The 15,827-nt window shown below is 44.9% G+C and overlaps 1 protein-coding gene across 1 annotated transcript in view; it reads left to right on the top strand.

Annotated features, from left to right (window-relative positions):
- LOC145277829 (uncharacterized) overlaps positions 1-14,755 on the top strand; it is a 432,180-nt gene extending 417,425 nt beyond the window's left edge. Inside the window, exon 6 of the transcript XR_013868210.1 lies at positions 14,730-14,755. The gene's annotated coding sequence lies outside the window, so the exon portion shown is untranslated. The remainder of the gene's footprint in view (positions 1-14,729) is intronic.
- Positions 14,756-15,827: the final 1,072 nt, after the last annotated feature.

The following is a 15,827-nucleotide window of genomic DNA, read 5'->3' as shown; positions in this document are numbered from 1 at the left end:
AGTTCATAGCGACTCAACAGTTAGCATGCAATTGATAAGGTAGGGTCGTTGAGTCCATTTTCCCTTCCTCTTCCTAAGTGTCATAAGGACAACATTGATAAGTTCAATTCATAGATTCCTTCCCTTCTTTGTCTCGCGAAATCGTTCTTTAATCCGAAGCATGCAAGCAAAAAAAAAAAAAATATAACAACCAAAACAAAAAAAAAAAATCATTTTTTCCTTGAATTACTCAATAGTTAGCGTGCGGTAAAGGAAGGATCTTCTCTTTTTTTTTTTTCAGTGAGGTACCCAAAATCCAATAAAGAAAAGAGAAAAAAAAAACACACACACAAGGAATCCTCCGGTGGTCCCCTCTCCCTCTCTTCACATAAGAAGCCATGTACAGTTTATGTCACAAAATCACCTGGGGATATAGATTTCCCTGTCTCTCTTACTTCCTTTCCGTCCTGGGTCGCTGGACGATTTTTGAGGGTCTCACTGCCGGCTTGGGTTCCTCCTCAACGCGGATCTGGTTTACCAGGTCCTCGGCTTGATTCTCTGATAGCCGCAACTCAGGCTCTTCTTCCACGCCCCGAGAAAGGGCGCTCATTGGTATCCCCGCTCCGCTCTGGTGCGTTGTCGTCGGCGGGTTACCATCACGTAATCTCCTCCATCCTCCCCATAGATACCTTACCAAAACGGCTAAAACTATCACTACCATTAGAATACTCATGATCGGCCAAGCTATTTTTCCAACCACTTCTGGTCTCCCCCCTGACTCTTCCCTACCGACTCGGCTTAATTTAAACCTCAATTTCTCTAGACTGATTTTTTCGATCGGTCCCAACACTTTGGGCATCTTCTGTAAGGTAATATTCGGGAATTCCCTTATTATTGGTTCCCATAGCTCCACCCAACTGCTGGAGTTTTTTTTTTTTTTTTTTTTTTTTTTTTACAAAGGCATCACCACATTATCAAGGCCCAGAGGCCACTCAAGGATAAGGGTTAAAGAGTGTACAGTAGAAATTGGTCAATATAGTAATCATTAGTAATAAAAATTTGGCAAATTTAATAACCTATATGGAACGGCCCATCAAGAACTTATTTACTTTAGACTTGAACACAACCATATTGTAGTCAGCCGGAAAGCAGGAAAACGGAAGACAATTCCACAGGCGTGCAGTTCTAAGAAAGAAGCTTTGTTCATGGAATCTACGTTTAGGTTTAGGAACAGATAAAGAGTGGGGGAAATTATTGATAGTGTTTACAGCTAGACGAGTGTTTCTTGTGAAAGTTTGGCAAGGGGGGACCATAGATTGAAGCTCAATTGAACACTTTCCATGAAAATAACGATACATCAGAGACAAACTCGCAACATCTCTTCTGTGAGATAGAGGTTGCAAGGAGGAGAAAAGGACATCTCCTACGAGGCTACGAAGTCTATTTTGAACTCTATCAAGGCAGGACAAGTCCTTTCTAGCAGCTCCTGCCCAGATGTGGCAACAGTATTCCATCCTTGGACGTACCTGGCTCTTATATAGATAGAGAATAGCATCAGCAGTGAGATATCTACTGGATCGATAGAAAGATCCCACCATTTTTCCAGTGGCCTTGGCAACAGATTTGATATACGTGTTCCATTTAAGATCAGGAGTAATGGTCAAGCCCAGAAGCTTGTCAAAACTTGAGGCCTCCTGAAGAGGAGAGCCATTCATTTCAATTGATGACAAATGTGGATTAGAATGTTGATGATGTAAAGAGAGAAGCTTGGTTTTAGATGCATTAAAAGTAACCAGCCACTCCTTTCCCCATTGTACTACGTGCTCAAGATCAGAGGAGAGAGAATTGGAGAGAACTTGGTCGTTTACTGTCTTAGATGTGCTACCATAAATGGTAGTGTCGTCAGCATAAATGTCTACAAATGATGTAAGGATATGATTGTGAAGATCATTAATGTAGATCAGGAAAAGAGTTGGGCCCAGGATGGATCCCTGAGGGACACCGGCATTAATACTGTGAGCTTCTGATTTTTGCCCCTCAACTACTACTCTTATGAACCTATCAGAAAGAAATGATTTAATAATTGAGAAGACTTTTCCAGCTATACCATAGCTAGCGATCTTATGAAGTAAACCTTTATGCCATACCCTATCAAAGGCTTTAGATATGTCAAGAGCAATTGCCCTAGAAAGATTGCCACCGTCAAGAGATTTGCTAATCCTATGCGATATAACTGTAAACACATCTGCTGTAGATCTAGCAGAACGGAAACCATATTGAGTGTCACTAAGAAGGTTATTTTTGTTGAGATGTTTGATTACTTCTGTATTTAACACAGATTCTAGCAACTTACTCATGACGCACAGGAGACTTATTGGCCTGTACTGAGAGGGGGATGAGCGATCACCTGAATTCTTAAATACAGGGCATACTGATGAGATTTTCCAGGGAGATGGGAAACTATTCTCCTTAAGACAACGTTTAAACAGTTTTGTAAGTATGGGCGCTAGTTCAGGTTGAAGTTTTTTGAGTACTATAATTGGAATACCATCAGGGCCAGTTGCTTTACTCGAATCAAGGTTTTTGATTAGCTTCGCAACATCACGTACAGATATACGTATATCACATAGTGTGTTTTCTGATACAGGAGGAAATATTGGGGGTTGGCGGTCTTGGTCGCAAAGGGTAGAATTAGCTGCAAAGTTCTTGACAAAGAGTTTGGCTTTGTCTGATGCTGACGAGATTACTTCAGGTCCATTGATAATAGTTGGGATGGAGCACACGCTTCTGTTCAGGATTCTGTTTGCTATTTGCCAAAACTGGTGGGAAACAAGCCACTGCTCAGCTACTTTGGACTTAACAGATTGAGCATACAACTCTCTTGCGTTCCTTATTACTTTCTTACAATGGTTGCTGGCAGTCCTGAAAATGGCTTTAGTTTCCATACATCTATTACGTTTGAAGCAGTGGAAAAAGTGATTTCTGTGCGCAATGGCAGCAGCACATTCTGGAGAGAACCATGGCTGGCTGTTAGGTTTTTGCTGAAACTTTTTAGAGGGTATGAAATGGTCAATACCTACAATTAACCATTCAGTCAGGTCTAATACTATAGAGGACACATCCTTTTTAAACATGGAATGCAGAGGTAGATCAGATATAAATGTACGGAAGATATCCCAGTCAGCCTTAGTGTATCGATATACTGTACAATGAAGAGGTACGTCTGGGGACTTATTACATTTCATTTTTATCTTAATTGATACAACAGAGTGGTTGGAAGATCCAAGAGGCGACAGAACAGAAACTGAACATAGTTCAGGGCAAGTTGTGAGAAAAAGGTCTAGTAGACTCGCATACTGGCCGTCATTATCGGGCACACGGGTAGGTTCCTGAACAATCTGAGTGAGGTCATAGGCAATGGAGAAATCATGACAGAACCTCCCCTCATCATCGGTCTTGTTAGAGTGGGTCAACCATTCGACGTTGTGAACATTGAAGTCTCCACATACGTGAATGTTAGCTGAAGGATAAGTAGAAAGGACTTGGTCAATTTTCTCAGATATGCTTTGAAAGATAGTAACTCCGCTGTTGTGGGGGCGATAGAGAGTAAATATAAATGCAGTAGTGTGAGCTAAAGCAACCCGGAAGCACATATAGGGTAAGTTAGGATCTTCCCTGGAGATGTCCCTCCCACATGGAAAGCTATCTTTAATATAGGCACATATTCCATGCCCATGGCGATCTTGGGGGTCAGATTTAGAAGTTAAGTTAGAGTATCCTGTAATTGCAAACTCATCTAGAGAAATAGCCTGTCCAATGCCAGTTTCACTTAAAAATAAAAGGTCTGGTTTAGTCTCCTGTAATTGGGTTTCAACCTCTGGAAGGTTAGAACGAAGACCCCTGATGTTGGAGAAGGAGACATGGTAGTAGGGGTCTACGTTGGAAGTTGGAGAACCGGGTTTAATCGTGTATTTTTTCTTGAAACTTGTCATGATGAAATTTTGGAATTTGTGGACTAGGTCGACAGATTTACTTAGAGCAGGACAGAGAGGGGAAACTAAGAGAGAAAAAGAAACGAAGAATTTTCTTTTTTTTTTTTTTTTTTTTTTTTTGTTGCACATGATAAGGTAAAGCCGTAACAATTACCCACTAGTATGGTATCGAGAGGCCCCACCAGAAGCTACTGCATGGTCCAGATTCCATTCACCAAATGGCAATACAGCAGCCCCAGTACTTTGCACCTGCTGATAGGACAGCCTCCTTAGTGGTTAATCCAAGGTTCGGGTCCCTGACTATCAGGCGGATAACGTCAGCCCAGACAAAACGTTTACCTCCAGCACCCTTACTAGTGACATGGCTACAAGGATAGACATAGAAACAGAAAATTTCCACCAACTCTGCCAACTGTTCGCGCAAAAATACTGCCAACCTAGAAAACAGCTTTTTCTTTTCCCTTTGTCAGAAAAATCACTCATTTAAAAAATGAGGACTGAGGGACAAATAAGAAGAAGCGAGAGTAACAGGAGCTGGCGATAACGCATCCACAATGCGTTTTCTACTCTCCATTTAAAAAAAAAACAAAAAAACAAACTATTAAGTATTGTACTTAATAAAGTCAACAGACGTGTTTAAGGGAAAGTATGGTGATAGATTCCCCTCTCACGAACTAAAAATGAGTACATTTAGGTAATCTATTTTTGCAATCAACTCAGTAGATAAATAAACATTTATGGACGAGAAAAAAACAAAAAAACAAACTAACATTTAATACAACAGAAATACATAAATTAAATACTGAAATAAAATGTAGTTATTAATATTTGAATCTAAAAATAAAAAGTGCGAATTAGTAGAGAAAATCACTTATCACAACAACGCTTCCGTCTCCAAATTGTAAACTAGTGAAGAATTTAACTTTTAATAGCGTTCAGAAGATTTTTTTTTTTTTAAATTAACCGTTAAGAGAAAGCGTGATTTTATTCTGAACTTTAACTAATCACGTTTTAAGCAACTTATGATATAAAAGAAAATCAGATGGGGGGGGGGGTTCTTCCGAAGTTAGTTGGTGACGTTATAAGTAATTGCGAGATAAGATGGGAGCCAGAAATAAGGGGTGGGGGACTGAAAATAATATAATGGATTGATTATACAATATTTAAGATCAACTTGGTAGATAAACATTTATGGACGAGTAAAAAAAAAAAAAAAAAAGCTAGCATTTAATACAACAGAAATACATAAATTAAATACTGAAATAAAATGTAGTTATTAATATTTGAATCTAAAAATAAAAAGTGCGAATTAGTAGAGAAAATCACTTATCACAACAACGCTTCCGTCTCCAAATTGCAAACTAGTGAAGAATTTAACTTTTAATAGCGTTCAGAAGATTTTTTTTTTTTAAATGGTTTCTATTAGCTTCTTAAGGGACCCCTTATCTTCGAATCTCTCTTCTGCCTGATAGTACGGGGGCAAGGAAATCGAGGCCCCGTGCGCGGCACAACCCATGGGTAGCTCTATAACAGACAATGACGCAGCGACTCTCACTGTTCTCGGGGGCTTCTCGTCACAAACTCGGGTTAACTCTATTCCCTCTTGGGTTACCACCGCCCAAATCCCGTCGGACACCCCCACTGCGGAAGGTGATGTCACCTTCGTTAAGATTTCTACCTCGCAACTCTCTTTGAACCCCGATTCGTTTTTTCTAAACAGCTCTAGTACACACAACCGGTATAGACTCACTACATAAATGGGGCTGGTTGACCCACACGTTCCAAGGGCGTCAGCCCTACATCGGCCGGCTTCCTCACCGGTCAGCAACATGAATCTTGTTCTCGCCATGTTTAACGTTTCCATCTTATATCTAGCCACTGCCCCTAGCTTCTGGTCTGCTCTGGGGTAGGGCATGGCTAGGTTCATGACTTGGTATATCTCGAAAGTACTGTCGTGGTCCAACAAGGGGATCGACACTAGTACAACGAGTCTATCCTCTTCCAACAGTGTAACGCAGCCCAGGGCATTATAGTATCTCCATAACCGCTCGGTGGGGTCTACCGGCAGTCTCAAGTGGGGGGGGGCAACTTCGACTGTATCTCCAACAGCACTTCTCTTAACCTCCCTGGAGCCACTATACTCGGCGACAAATGTCCCAAGGACAACATATCCAGCTGCGCCCGCACGTGTTCCAATTGTATCATTACCTGTCGCCCTGTCTGATGGACCCTGTTCGTTATGGCCAACAATTGCAGGTACCTCTGCACAAAACCATCCAACTCTCGTAATTCCGTGGATATCAGCTGGGTTATATTCGCTACCTCTTCCTTGAATCCTCGAATCTGGGAAAACAGCCTCCCTATGCTGGCCCTGTTCTTGGCCAGTTCTAACCTGGTAACATTTAGGATCGATATGCTCTCTTCGGCTACATGTGACAACACCCCCTGGTCCTTCTCGACCTGTTCCAATCTCCTCCGAATGATCCTTACATCACTCTCGGATACCGTCCCAAACAATACATGGAGGGCCTTTCCCACTATCGGCAGCACCGATCTCTTCGGTTTCGTTCGGAGCAACTCTACCTCCTTTAGGTAGAACCGCATATCCTCCCACTGAGCCTCCATTACGATGGTCTCCCTCCTCAGGGAGGCCAGTAACTGCACGTACTCGCTACGACCCCTATATTCTTGGATTATTTGGCTCTCGATCTTGGTCAATTTGGCTGCTTGTTCACTCAACCGCTCGATCACCACTCTATACGGCTGCAGGTCTATCACTAGCGTGACCAACCACCTTGATCTGGTGATCACTACTTCACTGGTCTTTTTAAACACGGTATTCCGGCTCTGCTCCCACATACTTGCTACTGCTAAGGCCGCCAATAGTACCACTACTTTTCGTCCATACATTCCTGAAATGATACAAGTAGAGAACCGGTCTGAGCTCTCTATGTTAGACTCTTTCCAACAGGTTCCAATCACTCTGTCATTACTCGAAAGACTCTAGAACCACTCTGACTGTCAAATTCCTTCCAACCTGTTCCAATCCTTCTGTCATTACTCGACAGTTTAAAGGATGTAAAATCACTCTGGCTGTTAAATTCCTTCCAACCCGTTCCAATCATTCTGTCCTTACTCGACAGTTTAAATGCTTTAAAATCACTCTGACTGTTAAACTCTTTCCAACCTGTTCCAATCATTTTGTCCCCACTCGACAGTTTAAAGGCTTTAAAATCACTCTCAACATCAGACTATTCTCGCTTCCTCAGCACACCCGAGAGTCGCGAGCGCCACGCCCTCCAGGCCCCTCACATGCACGGGGGCCCTTCCGCACACATGATGGCCCGGCGGTGCGCCGCCGCTTCCCCAAGGTGGCTAATCAACAGAAACAAAATAATAATTATAGCTTTCCTTCTCTTCACTACCATTCTTCTTCCTTCTATTCTGGTCCCCCGGGGTGGTCTACTCCTCTTAGCCTTAACTTCAGGGGCAATTCCTTCTCGACGCCCGATGTTTCCTTCTCCCTTTCCCACTTCTCCCGGAACCGAGCAAGGGGGACTTCATCCTCTTCTTCCCACTCGCTCGGTGCATCCCCCGGGCTTAATCCCTGATTCTCACCGATCCGACCTCCTCTGTCCGTGGGAGCCGTCTTAGCTCCCTCCCTCGAGGAGGTCGTCGCCTCCTTTACAAGCCTGTCACCAGCTGGAGGGAGAAACTGATATCCCGCTCCTCCCCACTCTGATTCACTATCGGATTCCACTCCCTCTGGGTCCATGAGAGTGGTCCGTCTCATTTTCCTCCTCTTCGCTCTTATGGGCTCTGGCTCTTCCCATCCTTCCACTTCTGCCAGCTTTAGATCATTGACATGCACTCGTTTCGTTTTCCCTGCCACCTGGTCCCAGATGACAAAGGATACCGGTCCCGTCTGCTGTACGATCTGGTAAAAGGGGGCCCATCTCTGGTCTAACTTCCCTTCTCTTAGGGGCAACCTGTAGTATACCGGGTCCCCCACTTGTAAGCCAACTTCCTTCCTTCCCTTATTTACTCGTTAATTCCTTTTTTGCTGGGCCCTCTGGACCCTCCTCCTAACTTGGGTAAAAATCTGGTGCTGCTTTTCTAAAATCAACTTATGGTGGTCTTCCCCCAGGTATTTGCGGCGTGGTTTCAGCAAGTTATCGATAGGCAACACCACGTCCCTTCCAAACAGCAAGTAATAAGGGGCGGCCTTCGTGGTTTCATTCATAGTGAATCTTACCGCCGCCAGTGCTTGGGGAAGATATAAATCCCAATTCTCCCTGTTGCCCTCAGCTAGTTTGGCCAGCACATCAGCCAGGGTCCGGTGGAACCGCTCGACCTTGGCGTTACTTTGGGGCCGATACACAGAGGTAGTCACGTGCTGGACGTTCAGACCTCGCAACGTCTCGGCCATGATCTGGTTCACATTCTCTGGTCTGTTATCCGTGACCAGCTGTTCTGGGGCTCCATATCGGGGAAATATCTCTGATAGTATTATATGGGACACAGTTTGTGCCTGTTTATCTGGTATGGCGAATGCCTCCGGCCAGTTCGTCAACCAGTCCACGAAGCTAAGTATGTAGAGATTACCCGCGGTGGTTTCTCCATATGGCCCTGAGATATCCATGCTCACCTTTTGAAACGGAAAACTTGGCATGTCTGTTTCCATCAGAGGGGCCGATCTTCCATTCCTACTCTGGAGTAGGCAGGTGCGGCAGCTCTCCAGGTGGGCTATCACGTCCTGGTACAGCCTCAGCCAGTAATAATTCCGGCCTATCAATTCGTATGTCTTCTCGATCCCCATGTGCCCAGTTCCCTCGTGGCACTGGGTCAATATTTCCCTTCTCAACCCCTCCGGCATGACCAGCTTGGCGCTCACTCGGCCCTCCCTCTGGGAGAGATAACACAGCACCCCCTCTTGTATTACAAATCTGGTCGCTGTACCCTTCTCTACGCTAGCTCGGAGACTAGCTATTTCTTGATCCTCTTGAGCTTTCTCGATGAGGCTCCTCCAGTGGGGATCCCTGATCGTTTCTGGTTCCTCCTCATCACTACTTCCCCACTCAGGCCGCTGGCCCTTTCGATGAGAATTTATGACGTTTATCTGATACGCCTTATCGTCCACGCCCGGTTCCAACTTGACCGACTCGGTCTCCAACTTCTCCGGTATCCGGGACAGCAGATCCGCGCAGGTGTTGTCCCTACCGGCCAGGTATTCTATCTTACACTGATAGCCGCTAAGCTTCAAGGCCCACTGTTGTATTTTTTTGTTCGTCCAGTCGGCCTCCAACAAGTGTTTGAGTCGTTTATGGTCCGTCTTGATAGTAAAGACAGCTGCATTCAGATAGTAGTCTAGTTTCTGCACCGCATATATGATTGCAAATGCCTCTTTCTCTATCATCGGCCATCTCTGCAGGGTCTCTGACAATCTATGTGACAGGAAATACACGGGCACCTCCTCGGGTATCCCTGGTATTGGGCCGTCCCTTTCGGGGTAAGGCTAGGTCAACACCGCCCCCACGCACCTATCACTGGCATCGGTGTACAACACCATAGGCCTGCTCAGGTCAGGGTAGGTCAGCAGTGGCACCGCGGTCAGTTGTTCTTTAAGGGCCTCGAAGGCCTTTTGGCAGTCTTCTGTCCACTTGAATCGGGCATATGTCTTTGTTAGTGCTACCAAAGGTCCCGCTAATCGGCTGAATGCGGGCACGAATCGTCGGTAATAACCTATTGCACCTATGAATCCGCGGACCTGCCTCACCGTTTTGGGTTCCGGCATGGCTCGAATGACCTCGACCTTGTCCGGGCGAATCCCGTCCCTGTCTATTATAAACCCCAAGTACTTCGTCTTATCCTTCAAGAACTGACACTTGGGTAGCTTCAGCTTCAACCCGTGTTCCCTTAGTCTATCGAACACCCTCTGCAGGTGTTTGAAGTGCTCCTCCTCATTTTTCGAAAATACCAATATGTCGTCCAGGTAGGCCATGGCGAAATCTTCCAAGCCTCGCAATACTATTGACATCAACTGGGTGAATACCCCTGGCGCATTCGACAACCCAAAGGGCATCACTCTAAACTGAAACAGCCCCGCATGACAGGCAAAGGCCGTCTTCTCTTAATCCTTCTGCTCTAGTGCCACCTGCCAATATCCAGACCTCAGATCCAAGGTAAAAAAACAGGTGGACCTCCCCAGTAAGGCCAGTATGTCGTCTATAAGCGGCAAGGGTACCGCCAATGGTTTAGTGACGGCGTTCAGTCTCCGGAAGTCAATGCAAAACCGGTGACCTCCGTCCTTCTTCTCAACAATAACTATGGGGAAACTCCACGGGGAGCTGGACCTTTCTATTATCCCTGCCTCCAACATATCCGCCACTGCCTCCTCAGCCAATTTTCACTTGTGTATCGGGGTTCTATACGGTCTCATCCTTATAGGCGGGTGGTCCCCTGTGTCAATTCCCATCTCCACCGTCTTGGTCTGTCCCAACTCTCTATCAGTCAAGGCTATCACGTCTCGGTTATCCTCTAACAGTTGTTTGGTCCTTATTCTGTATGGTCCGGGAACCACAATGTCCTCATCTCCCAATCGTTCAGCTTTGTGCCTCCCTTCTTTCCTGGGGATCTCCTCTAACCGTCCCCTTTCTGTCCTCTTCACTGGGCAGCAATATGCTAACTCTTCTCCCTTAGCTATTCGGATCGTCTTTCCCGATGTGTTGAGCATCAACACCGGTATCGTCCCCGACGCTTGGACAACCGATTCGCTCACCGTCACTTCCTCTTCATTATCCATGTATTTCTCTACGGGCGATATCTGGACTAATCCCCTTTTTATTTCCTTCCCCGTTTCAATCCTACCGGCGCAAGACATCGCCATCCTGGGCGAAATCCTCATGACGGCGCTCGCCAAAATGGGCAACTCGTCATGTTCTTCGCTTCCCAAGGGAATTTCCGTTTCACCTATCGTCAGTACAGCAGGGTCGAAACTGAGTCTGGCTCCCTTGGCTCGGAGCCAATCCTCCCCCAAGATCAATTCGCTGCACAGCCCGTGCGTTACATACAAGGGAAACTCGTTCTCCCCCCCTGCTACTTGTAAGGGCAACCATGCCACTCCGTTCACCCGCAGTTCGCTCCCCATCTGCCTGGCTGATCGCTATGTCCGACGGTTCTAGTCTACCCCTTCTCGCTAGTCCTTGATACGTTTCTTTCCCCAACAGTGAGATCGATGCCCCAGTATCTATCAGTGCCTTCACTCGCACACCTCCCACAATCGCTCCGCATGTGAGTTCCTTTTTTTTCAGTGAGCAGGGAGAACACCTGGGCTCTCCCTCTCTCTATTTGTGGGGTCCTTATTCTGTATCCCGCTACCGAGGACATGGGGGCGGGCAGCAACAAACCCCCTTGTGACCCATCCGTCCTCGGATCGCCGTGGTGCTCCTGACGGTCCCTAACAGTTGTCTCCCTGGGTGGGCGCATGCCGCCCTGGCACCGCCTCCCAGAGGGGCACCCCTTCCTTAGGTGACCCTTCTCTCCACATTGCCAACATTGACGCCGCCGGCAATTGGCGGAGAAGTGGTTCTTCTCCCCACACGTCCAACACGCTACTGATTTCGACTTTACTGGGGCCACCCTGCCAGTTACCTTCGGCGGGGCGGCCCTCTGGCGTTTCCCTGGTTCCTTCCCTCATATCTGGGTGGTACGTGATGATTGGGTGTAGTGACCCCCAACCTCCTGTCTCCAGCTACTCTGCACCCCCTGTTCTCGTGTCCGAACTGCCCACATTTGTCGCAGTTCGGTCCAACCGGATCAGGTGGTCTCCCCCATCTCGTGGGACACTCCGCCGCCCGATGCCCCTCACTCTGGCAGGTCCAACAAATCAGTCCGTATCTGCCGGGAGTGGGTTTGTAAAACCCATGCGCGAGGTGCCATTCTTCTGTTTGGATTGGCCTCCGCCTCCCAGTCTTCTTCCCCTTCTTTCCACCCGGGCTTCCCTTTCTTCTGGGGTTTCCTAGTGTTTTCGCCCCTCTCTATTCTCTCTCCAAGCCTTACACTCGCCCACGCTAATTCCTTAGCTCCTGCTAGGGACAGTGGCTGGCCCCTGACAATATCTCTTCTGGTCTCCTTGTCACTCAGACCATCCACAAACGCATCAATCAGTATCGTCTGTATGGCATCACTGCCTCTCGTCCTCTCATCCAGGAACGCCAACACCGCCAGCCTCTCTATTCGTTCTGCCAGTTTGTCGATGCCGTCCTTGTCCGACATTTTCAGTCGTGTTAACTTTCGCACCGCCTGAATTGCCATTCGCTCACTGGCATATTGTTTCACCAGTGCCCCGCGCAACTCGGACCAAGTGACGGTTTGATTGTCGGCGTATATTGTCCCAATGAATTTTGAGACCGGTCCCGCAGCATTGTCCAAAGCCAGCAGGACCATCTCGTAATCATCTAGTCCGTATATCACCCTCTTCTTTTCTATTACCGCTAGCCACTCCTACAGTCCGGCGGGTTCACCCGCATAGGACGGAATCCTTATCCTCCCTATGGGCTTATCCATCTTCTTTGCTCCCCCGAGGGGCCCTTCGCCTATGGTACTAACGCCCTCTAGCTCATTTATTTCTCCTTCGTCTGAGGTGGTCATTATAGTAATGCTTCTCTTCGTTCTTCTCTTCTTAAAGTCTCCAATTCCCTTCTTCTTCCCCACAACCTATCGCAAGTAATATCCCCACTTAGAACCACAACCAATTAAAAAAAGAAAAAAAAAAAACACCGACAACAAGTACCTGTAAAAAAAACGAGCGAAGCAACAAGGAACCAAAAGAAAATCTTTTTCCTACATCTTTTTGCTGTTCTCGTCCTTCTGTTTCTCTTTTTCTGCACTTCTGCAATTGACGGGCTGGCTTTTGACCGCACGGTCTTAGCTAAGCCCTAAACGTTCTGTTTAGTTTACTTTTCTTTTTCTTTGATCTCTTCTGATCTTCCCTCCGTCTCGGTGATCATTTATTGGATAGATCTGGATGCTGTTTTTCGTGACAACCAGTGTGGCATTCTGGCTTCACGGCACCATTAATATAACCCTTCTCTATTCGCAGGGGTCGCGTGCGCACGGTGAAAAACGGCACGCACTAACCCTAAGGACAGTTGGCTATATTTTCGCTCCTTTGAGCCTCGGACCCCGCACAAGCATCCGTCTCTCTCCCTCTGCTACTGAGTCTCTCCGAATTGGACGTTGGTATCTGGCCGTCTAGTGTTGTAACGCCCAATCGGGAATTATTGGTAATTTCTGTCGTGATCGTCTTCTCGTCGGTGGTCGTCTCTCTCTGTCTGCGACGGCTGGAAAGTCAAGTTTGGTTATGCTGAAATCGAACGGCAGTCTTCACAAGTATAAATGGAAACAATCAACAACGATGAGGATAGTTTTAGGCTGTTCATTTAGTGATTCGGTATACATTAAGGCTTGGCTCGTCACTTATACTTTCGTCAGGCTTGGAATGCAACCCCCACAGTGTATTTAAACAAAAACTCTAAGTGGCCGTCTTGTTAGTTCTCTTCATCTCAATTAGAAGAGGCTAGCGGCACGCATGGCTTCCCAACTTCTCTGTTCGACAGACTGTCCGATTCTCTCTTGTCGTCTATTTCCGCAGTAGTTTTATTAAACGTCATCCTCCCCTTCCTTCTGTAGTCGACCCAATCTCTCTATTCGACGGGTAATCATAATTCTTTCTCTCTCTCTCTCTCTCCTTCCCAACCGACCCCCTCTCGATTCAATTTCGAGAATTAGTTATCTGTCTAGGCATTTAACCAATTTGTTCCCTTAAAATTAGAATGACTAATTCAATTGTTTTCGGGGTTTGTTCTTTCTCTCTCATCATCTCCAACTTGTTGGTTTAAGTGAATCATGTTATCATTTACACTCGGATCGTCGACTTTACTCGTCGACCCTTCCCAGACCTCCTTGCGTTTTCCTCGCCAACCCGACATCTAGCTTATCTTTAATCTGGCCCTTTTGAACTCCAAATAATTTACTTGTCACCCGATGACAATTCGTTGGTTTCTCACGAGATGGGACTGAGACCTCTCGCCCAGCTCCATCCCACTCACCCTCAACCTAGGAAGCAAGGTTATCTGGTGTCGCCCGGCTTCGTTACAGTGTGTGTTTGACATAATAGATAAGAAACTCGGTGTTGATAACAACACCGAGTTTCTTGTCTATTATGTCAAACACACACACACAAAATATTATGTATGTTCATGTATGTTCTGAAATATTATGTATGTTCATCCAAAAAGTCCTTACTATCTATATGTATAAATATATAAATATCTATAAATTAGTTCGAACATGATCAAAAGTAGGTGTGTTTAAGGTCTGCATTTCCCAGGAGCATTAAAATCAAGTTGAAGTTTCCTGTGATAAATAAATTAATAATACATGTTACCATTCACAGGAAACATCAACTTGATTTTAATGCTCCTGGGAAATGCAGACTTTATAGTATGTAAGTAAAAATGTCCTTTTTGTATTATTAAGTCACTTTAATTTATTTAATTTGATTCAGTTAATATTTAGTTATTTAATTTAATTTAGTTATTATCTGCTGTTATATATATATATAAATTACATCTGTTGTATAATAAATAATTGTTTAAAACTTCTTTTTTCAGATCAGAAACATTGACATGATCAACTTCATTATGATGAGGATATCAATTTTGCCACTTTTCTCCTGCATGAAACTAAATACACAATAATAGCTTCTTGAATTGCATAACTTGAATTTATTAATTGAATGTTCAGTATTAAGTAGAAAAAAATAATTTCTGATTGAATGCAAAATAAATTTCCATAAAAAACATTATATGATCTTATTTTGGATATAACATGATTTTTGATATGACACGTTTAAAAGTACTTGATATGACACAGATTTGATAAACAACATTGTCTATTATTTATTTGTAAAGGTGTTTTATTTTTCTATTTCTTGATTACCTCTTTTGCTGGAATTTCTTGAAAGGTTTATACCAACAATTTTGCTGGAATTTCTTGGAAGGTTTATACCAACAATTTTGCTGGAATTTCTTGGAAGGTTTATACCAATAATTTTGCTGGAATTTCTTGGAAGGTTTATACCAACAATTTTGCTGGAATTTCTTAGAAGGTTTATACCAACAATTTTGCTGGAATTTCTTGGAAGGTTTATGCCAATAATTTTGCTGGAATTTCTTGGAAGGTTTATACCAACAATTTTGCTGGAATTTCCATTCTGGAAATTAACCATTCTGTCAGGTCAGATACTATTATAAAATAACGAGCACCACCTTAGAGAGTTCATATGGAGCACCGTATTTAAAAATTCCAGATTGGTCATCTTGCCTCTAACCCATTTCCTTTGTGTCATGAGTAAGTTGCTGGAATCTGTGATAGAATCACCTCAGCAAAATTATTATTAATGACATGCAATGTTCCATACATTACAGGTGATGAAATATCTCACAGGATTAGTGAAGGGCTCTTTTGATAAGGTGTGGCAAGATACTTCACAAGATCTCCAGCTATGTCCTCTTTTCTCTGGCCACAACTGAATGGCTCCCGTTTTGATGAAGCATCTGAAATGGAACACATCCATCAAATTTATTGTCAAGATAACTGGAAAATGATTGGATCATTCTACTGGTATCTCACTACTGATGAAATTCTCTACTCTATAAGGCATATGACAATTCGTTGGTTTCTCACGAGATGGGACTGAGACCTCTCGCCCAGCTCCATCCCACTCACCCTCAACCTAGGAAGCAAGGTTATCTGGTGTCGCCCGGCTTCGTTACAGTGTGTGTTTGACATAAT

The sequence above is a fragment of the Euprymna scolopes genome, chromosome 6 (genome assembly GCF_053919585.1).
Source record: "Euprymna scolopes isolate OS-2025 chromosome 6, ASM5391958v1, whole genome shotgun sequence".
Taxonomy (NCBI): domain Eukaryota; kingdom Metazoa; phylum Mollusca; class Cephalopoda; order Sepiida; family Sepiolidae; genus Euprymna; species Euprymna scolopes.
Note: the sequence above shows the minus strand (reverse complement) of the source record. Positions and strands in the feature narration are given on the sequence as shown.